This window comes from Hyla sarda, chromosome 2, assembly GCF_029499605.1.
Source record: "Hyla sarda isolate aHylSar1 chromosome 2, aHylSar1.hap1, whole genome shotgun sequence".
Taxonomy (NCBI): Eukaryota; Metazoa; Chordata; class Amphibia; order Anura; family Hylidae; genus Hyla; species Hyla sarda.
The window spans coordinates 230583935-230591646 of record NC_079190.1 but is presented as its reverse complement, the minus strand read 5'-3'; the positions used below and the strand labels follow the sequence as shown (position 1 = coordinate 230591646).

The 7712-nt window shown below is 40.2% G+C and overlaps 1 long non-coding RNA gene across 1 annotated transcript; it reads left to right on the top strand.

Moving 5' to 3' along the window:
* Positions 1 to 2199: 2199 nt before the first annotated feature.
* LOC130355818 (uncharacterized) lies at positions 2200 to 6627 on the top strand. The gene is made up of 3 exons (XR_008888671.1): positions 2200 to 2537; positions 6398 to 6491; positions 6579 to 6627. It is a non-coding gene; the product is annotated as an uncharacterized LOC130355818 (long non-coding RNA).
* Positions 6628 to 7712: the final 1085 nt, after the last annotated feature.

Below are 7712 nucleotides of genomic sequence, written 5' to 3'. Positions count from 1 at the left end.
TTAAGGACTCAGCCCATTTTGGCCTTAAGGACTCAGACAATTTAATTTTTACGTTTTCATTTTTTCCTCCTCGCCTTCTAAAAATCATAACTCTTTTATATTTTCATCCACAGACTAGTATGAGGGCTTGTTTTTTGCGCGACCAGTTGTCCTTTGTAATGACATAACTCATTATATCATAAAATGTATGGCGCAACTAAAAAACACTATTTTTGTGGGGAAATTAAAACGAAAAACGCAATTTTGCTAATTTTGGAAGGTTTCGTTTTCACGCCGTACAATTTATGGTAAAAATGACATGTGTTCTTTATTCTGAGGGTCAATACGATTAAAATGATACCCATTATTATATACTTTTATATTATTGTTGCGCTTAAAAAAAATCACAAACTTTTTAACCAAATTAGTACGTTTATAATCCCTTTATTTTGGTGACCTATAACTTTTTTATTTTTCCGTATAAGCGGCGGTATGGGGGATAATTTTTTGCGCCATGATCTATACTTTTTTTTGATAATACATTTGCATATAAAAACTTTTAATACATTTTTTATAATTTTTTTTTTAATAAAATGTATTAAAAAAGTAGGAATTTTGGACTTTTTAAAAAAAATTTTCATTCACGCCGTTAACCGTACGGGATCATTAACATTTTATTTTAATAGTTCGGACATTTACGCACGCGGCAATACCAAATATGTCTATAAAAAATTATTTTTACGCTTTTTGGGGGTAAAATAGGAAAAAACGGACGTTTTACTTTTTTATTGGGGGAGGGGATTTTTCACTTTTTTTTTACTTTTACTTTTACATTTTTTTTTACACTTGAATAGCCCCCATAGGGGACTATTCATAGCAATACCATGATTGCTAATACTGATCTGTTCTATGTATAGGACATAGAACAGATCAGTGTTATCGGCTATCTTCTGCTCTGGTCTGCTCGATCACAGACCAGAGCAGGAGACGCCGGGAGCCGCACGGAGGAAGGAGAGGGGACATCCGTGCGGCGTTATGAATGATTGGATCCCCGCAGCAGCGCTTCGGGCGATCCGATCATTCATTCAAATCGCGCACTGCCGCAGATGCCAGGATCTGTATTGATCCCGGCACCTGAGGGGTTAATGGCGGACGCCCGCGTGATCGCGGGCGTCGGCCATTGCCGGCGGGTCCCTGGCTGCGATCAGCAGCCGGGATCAGCCGCGCATGACACGGGCATCGCTCCGCAGTTATGCTTAGGACGTAAATGTACGTCCTGGTGCGTTAAGTACCACCGCACCAGGACGTACATTTACGTCCTGCGTCCTTAAGGGGTTAAAGGGGTACTCCGGTAGTCAACGTGTTTTTCCGTTTTTGACTTACCCTATTTGTTTTGTTTCATTTCTATTCTTGTTGTTTAGGCTACTCTATTTCTGTTCTTTGTTGTCTTTTTATCCCCCACTTTGTTTTCCTATCTTTGCTTCTATTTCCTGTTTCTTGCTGTGCTGAAAACTACACATCCCAGCATGCCACATGCCTTGCTGGTTTGGGGCGGCTCCTTTTTTTTTTGTTTGTTTGTTCTGCCCTTTACCCATCCTACTATTTTCCCAGGTCGGCCCCCTTATACACAGCACACTAATATAATCAGCCTTGGTTGGGATACACTGTCATACACGCACAAAATGGACTACAACTCCCAGCATGTGTCATTCAGGAGTCTTCAGTCTGTGGTATAACACCAGCATGCTGCCTCTGTAGTCTCCTGGGGGTTGTAGTTCACCACACCTCTATAGGGCATACACCTGAGTTTCCCAACCAGGATGCCTCTAGGTGTTGCAAAACTACAACTCCCAGCATGCCCTGACAGCCTTTGGGCATGCTAGGAGTTGTAGTTTTGCAACAGCTGGAGGCACACTGGTTGGGAAACACTGGTGTAACATGATGTGTATGCTGAATAGACTAGAACAGTGTTTCCCAACCAGTGTACCTCCAGCTGTTGCAAATCTACAACTCCCAGCATGCCCAAAGTCTGTCAGGGCATGCTGGGAGTTGTAGTTTTGCAACAGCTGGAGGCACACTGGTTTGTAAACACTAGCATACACACACAACACTTATAGGGGGAGATTTATCAAAACCTGTGCAGAGGAAAACTTGCCCAGTTGCCCATAGCAACCAATCAGCTTGCTGCTTTCATTTTCCCTCTGCACAGGTTTTGATAAATCTCCCCCATAGAGATCATTCCCAGTATGAGATTTATTCCCCTGCAGTCCATACATCACCAGCCTGTGCACCTTCTCATCCTCCCCTTCAGATAACACTTATCTTCTCTGTGAGGTCCTTCTCCTATGCAGACCTGCGTCCTTAGAATACAGAGCAGGGGGGAGGGGAGGGGAGGAGCTGTGTACTCAGCTGGATGAGATGAGGGGGCGTGGCTTATTCCTCTCATGCAGACAGAGGGGAAAAAAAAGCTGTGACATCTTGTCCACCACAGACTCAGAACTGTGGACAACGGTAAAAGAAAACCCTCTGAACTACAGAACTTCCTGCCCAACAAACAGGTTAGAAAAACACACACATGCTGCCAAAACACATAACACATGTATATTGCAAAAAAACAAAACTAACAAAGAAGATGCCATATAGTCAAAAAAATTAACCACCGGAGTACCCCTTCGTTTTTTCCTCCTCGCCTTCTAAAAAATATAACTCTCTTATATTTCCATCCAGAGACCCATATGAGGGCTTGTTTTTTGCCTCTCCAATTGTTCTTTGTAATCACATCACTTATTTTACCATCAAATGTACGACGCAACCAAACAAATATTATTTATGTGGGAAAATTGAAAAGAAAACAGCAATTTAGCAAATTTTGGAAGGTTTTGTTTTCACGTTGTACACTTTCCGGTAAAAATGACATGTTTTCTTTATTCTGTGGGTCAATACGATTAAAATGATAACCATGTTATATGCTTTTCTATAATTGTACCTCTTAAAAAAAATCTCAAACCATTTTAACAATATTAGTATGTTTGAAATTGCCCTATTTTGACCACCTATAACTTTCAAATTTTTCCGTATATAGGGCGATATGAGGGCTCATATTTTGTGCCATGATCTGTAGTCAGTACCCTTTTTGCTTAAGTTTTACTTTTTATTAATTTTTTATTAATTTTTTGGGGAAGAAAATGTGACAAAAAAGCAGCAATTTTGGACTTTTTATTTTTTTATTTTTTTTACGTTTACGCCGTTCACCATACGGGATACTTAACAAAATATTTTAATATTTCAGACTATTACGCATGCGGCGATACCAAATATGTAGATTAATTATATTTTTATGCTTTTTTGGTAAATGGGAAAAACGGACGTTTAACTTTTTTATTGGGGGAGGGGATTTTTCAAATTTTTTTACTTTTTTATTTTAAATGTTTTAACTTTTTTTTTTTTTTTACACTTTTTATGTCCCCATAGGGGACTATCTATAACAATCAGTTGATTGCTAATACTGTTCAGTGCTATGTATAGGACATAGCACTGATCAGTGTTATCGGTGATCTTCTGCTCTGGTATGCTCGATCGCAGACCAGGGCAGAAGACCCCAGGAGACGGCCGGAGCCAGGTGAGGGGACCTCCAGCCACCATGCTGGATGACTGGATCCCCGCGGCAGCGCTGCGGGCGATCCGATCATCCATTCAAAGTACCGCACTGCTGCAGGTGCCGTGATCTGTATTGATCACGGCATCTGAGGGTTAATGGCGGACATCGACACAATCGTGGATGTCCGCCATTACCTGCGGGTCCCTGGCTGCTGATAGCAGCCGGGACCTGCCGGGCATGACGCAAGCACGCTCCGGTGCTCGCGATTATGGCGGCGCGTAAATGTACGTCATGGTGTGCTAAGTACCACGTCGCCATGACGTACATTTACGTCCATTAAGGGGTTAAAGAAAAGATTCTCATTTTTTCCTTATCAGGAATATTTCAGTGCCATGAACAGCTTTGAAAATATGGTCGCACGTCTACTTAGGAAGGTGAAAATAAACACAAAAGATCAGAGACAAAATTTAAATAGGAAGGAACAGGAGGCCATCAAAACTTTACAAACCAACAATAGCATTATAATATGCCCCGCCGACAAAGGCAGAAGCATTGTCATTTTAAATTTTATGTACCATGCTGAGTGTATGTGACTTTTAGCGGATAAACAAACATTTGTCAGACTAACAACTGACCCTACTGAAAAATACAAGAAAGAATTAAAACTACTTATAGAGATAGGGATACTGTCCAAACAAGAGGCAGAGTTTATCATGATAAGCAACCCCAGGAATCCTGTCTTTTACCAAATACCTAAAATACATAAGGCTACTCAAAACCCTAATGGAAGACCGATAGTCTCAGGGATTGACTGCTTAACGGCCAACTTATCGAAGTATATAGATACGCATCTTCAAACCTGTGTAGAAAAACTTCCAGCTTATCTGAAGGATACTGCACATATACTTCAGATACTACAGGATATAACATGGAAGGACAGTTACATCATTGGTACTCTAGACACTACTTCTCTATACACGATTATAGAGCACCAAAAAGGAAGGCAAGCAGCTGAACAATTCTTGAGAAAACAAGAGGTTATGCCTGACACACAAATCAGCTATATAGGAGACTGGGTAAGTTTTATTCTTGAGCACAATTATTTTAAGTATGACACCCATTTTTACACCCAGCAGTGAGGGACCGCCATGGGCACAGCATTTGCACCCAGTTACTCTAATCCATATGGGGCCCTATGGGAGGAAACTGCCATATACCCGGGGGGCCTCATGCTCTGATGGCATTTTATTGATGATGTAATTTTTATTTGGGACGGCAGTGAGGACACCCTAATTACTTTTTTAAACAATATTAATAAAAATACATTCTTTTTAAAATTCACTGCATCGTATAGCCAGGTGTCCGTTGACCTCATTATTAATATTTATGAGAAGCAAATACACACTCTTACCTATAGCAAACCTACAGACAGCTGTCACCTCCCTGTTTGGCTCAGTAACATTCCTAGAAGCCAATTTTTGAGACTCCGACACAATTGTAGCGAATTAGAGCAATATGACCAAGAAGCTAACGAAATGAAAAAAACATTTATTAGTAAGGGATATTAGGAGGAACCACTTAATAACACACAAAAACAAATACGTGAAACCAGGAGGGAACCCCTAATATCTGAGGAACAAAACGACACACAGGAGAAAAATCTGAACAATGATTGGGACCCACAGATCAAGATACCAATCGTCCCGCAATACAGTTCACATAGTATTGAAATCATCTGAAGGATGATAAAATAGTGGGAGACCTTATTCCCAGTGTCCCCACTTTTGTATATAAAATGGCACAAAATATTGGCAACAAAATAGCCCCCTACCACAAAAGGTCATACAGTATTGGGGAACCCCACAAAAAATGGGTTCTACCTTTGTAGACAGTGCAATGCATGTAAGACCATGAACAATAATTCCCCTACCCTAACAGTGAATATAAAATCAAACATCCCATGCATTGTAAAACAAAGGGAGTTATTTATGCTATCATCTGCCCCTGTACCAAAATATATGTTGGTCGGACAAAACGACAATTACGGATATGAATAAAGGAACACCTATATAACATCCATAGCGGTTATGAAGGACATCCCCTATCTATGCACTATAGGGAAAAACACGAGCAATCCCCTATAGGCTCCACATTTTTTGGATTAGAGAAAGTAATACCCCATTGGAGCGGGGTGATTACATTGCACATCTTTCAAGAATGGAATCAAAGTGGATGTACAATCTAAATTCAATGAATCCACATGGACTCAATTCAGAGTTTGAACTATTCAGTTTCTTATAATACGGCTGAATGACATTCGAATTGGTGTATACTCAGTTTTTTCCGGATAACAACAGGTTAACCCGAAGGAAAGTGCACTGACAAGTATATGAGAGGACAGCATCACCATAACTACTACTCCAAACGAAGGAAACCGCCTTACAGTTTCCAAAACGCGTCGAGCTATTGTGGAGTCATAGTGACGTCACGCATCTCACTTGGAAGTCGCACTGCAGCTTGGTTGAGATGCCACCGGCCAGGGCGTTCTCCCTCTGCACTACAGTGAGGGACATTACCAACAACCGGGAACACCATACGGGATTTACACCGCAGGGGACCACAGCAATCTGAATAAAAAGCAAGGCATCAGTGACCGGTAACATTATGTATTGTATGCCCCCACTACCGGTTTAGTAACTCATTGCCTATATTCCTACCTAGCCCGAGCTTTGTGACTCCCCAATTTACATTTAGGACCCAGGACTGGTCCCTGTAATCTAAGGAAATTTATTGGACTTTTTGTGTTATATTATTTTTTAGAGCGTGCACCAGTGCATTTTAGAACAGTCATCTCCCATAGCAACCATTCGCCTGGCCAACTTCTTTGCACCAGCCCGGTCAATATTTGCATCAGGTATAACCCCAGTACCTACTTGTCTCTATTCTAAACAGTACCTTTAAGCATATATACCACTACTAATAATTTTCGTATTTTATTCAGTCATACAGAGTATTCAGCCTGATACACACTGCAATACTGCTCCTTTTACCTGCATCATTGACAAGCTCCTCCTTGACAATCTCTTCTGTACTACAGGATCAGGTACGCACTACCTATACATAACCTCATTACATTTTTAAATATCCCTAGCAGCGCATACTATTATGTTATTGATTTAATTTTGAACATTTGCACAATATACGGAGGCGTGTGCTTTTAGTATAGCTGCAGCTCGGGTAATTTTATGTTCCATCCGATACTAGCGCTTGTGGTAATTTGATATATCCATGATATTGCTACCCCTTGAAGTCAATGGGTAGCAAATTCAGCTGCAGAAAGTCTGCAGCAATGTTTGCACACGTGAATGTAAATGATATAAGGGCAGAATAAATGGATAATCCGGCTTGTTTTCCCTTTTGGCCTAGCTACACTTTTAACTCCTTTTAAGGCTGTCAGAAATCACTTCCCCCTAAATCCTTCTCTTCTGACATCTTGGTTGACACAAAACTACCAATACTATACTCAGATTAATCATTTTTCCTAGGTGCATTATCTTACAATTAAAAACAGTATAATTCATTTGATTGTTTTCTTTATTAAAAAGAATCTGAGCCAAAACAGACCCTTGTGGTACACCCCTTGGGACCAGTCTCTGCTCAGAAAATAAACCGTTAACAACAACCCTCTGACATCTACCTTTACAAAAAACTGTAAATCAATTGAACTATCAAGGGATTAAGTCCAATCTTTAACAACATTCTATGAGCTCTTCATCAAAGACTTTGTTAAAATCAAAGGCTTTACTCAAATCCAACATGCCAATATCAACATCACCCCCTTCATCCAATGCTTTTGTGACATGAAGAAAGAAATCAATGAGATTAGTTTGACATGATTTTTCCTTAGTAAAGGCATGCTGTTTGGGGCCTAACAAGTTGTTGGTTTTAAGGTGACAATTTGTCTTCATTTTCAGGAGAGTTTCCAATATTTTCCTACTACAGATGTCAAGCCAAATGATCTGTAGTTACTTAATTCTTCTCCACTACCCTGCTTATGGGCGGATTCAACATTGACCATTTTACAATCACTGTAGGGAGTTGTTAAACTACTCAAACTAGAGTTTCTTTCAAAAGT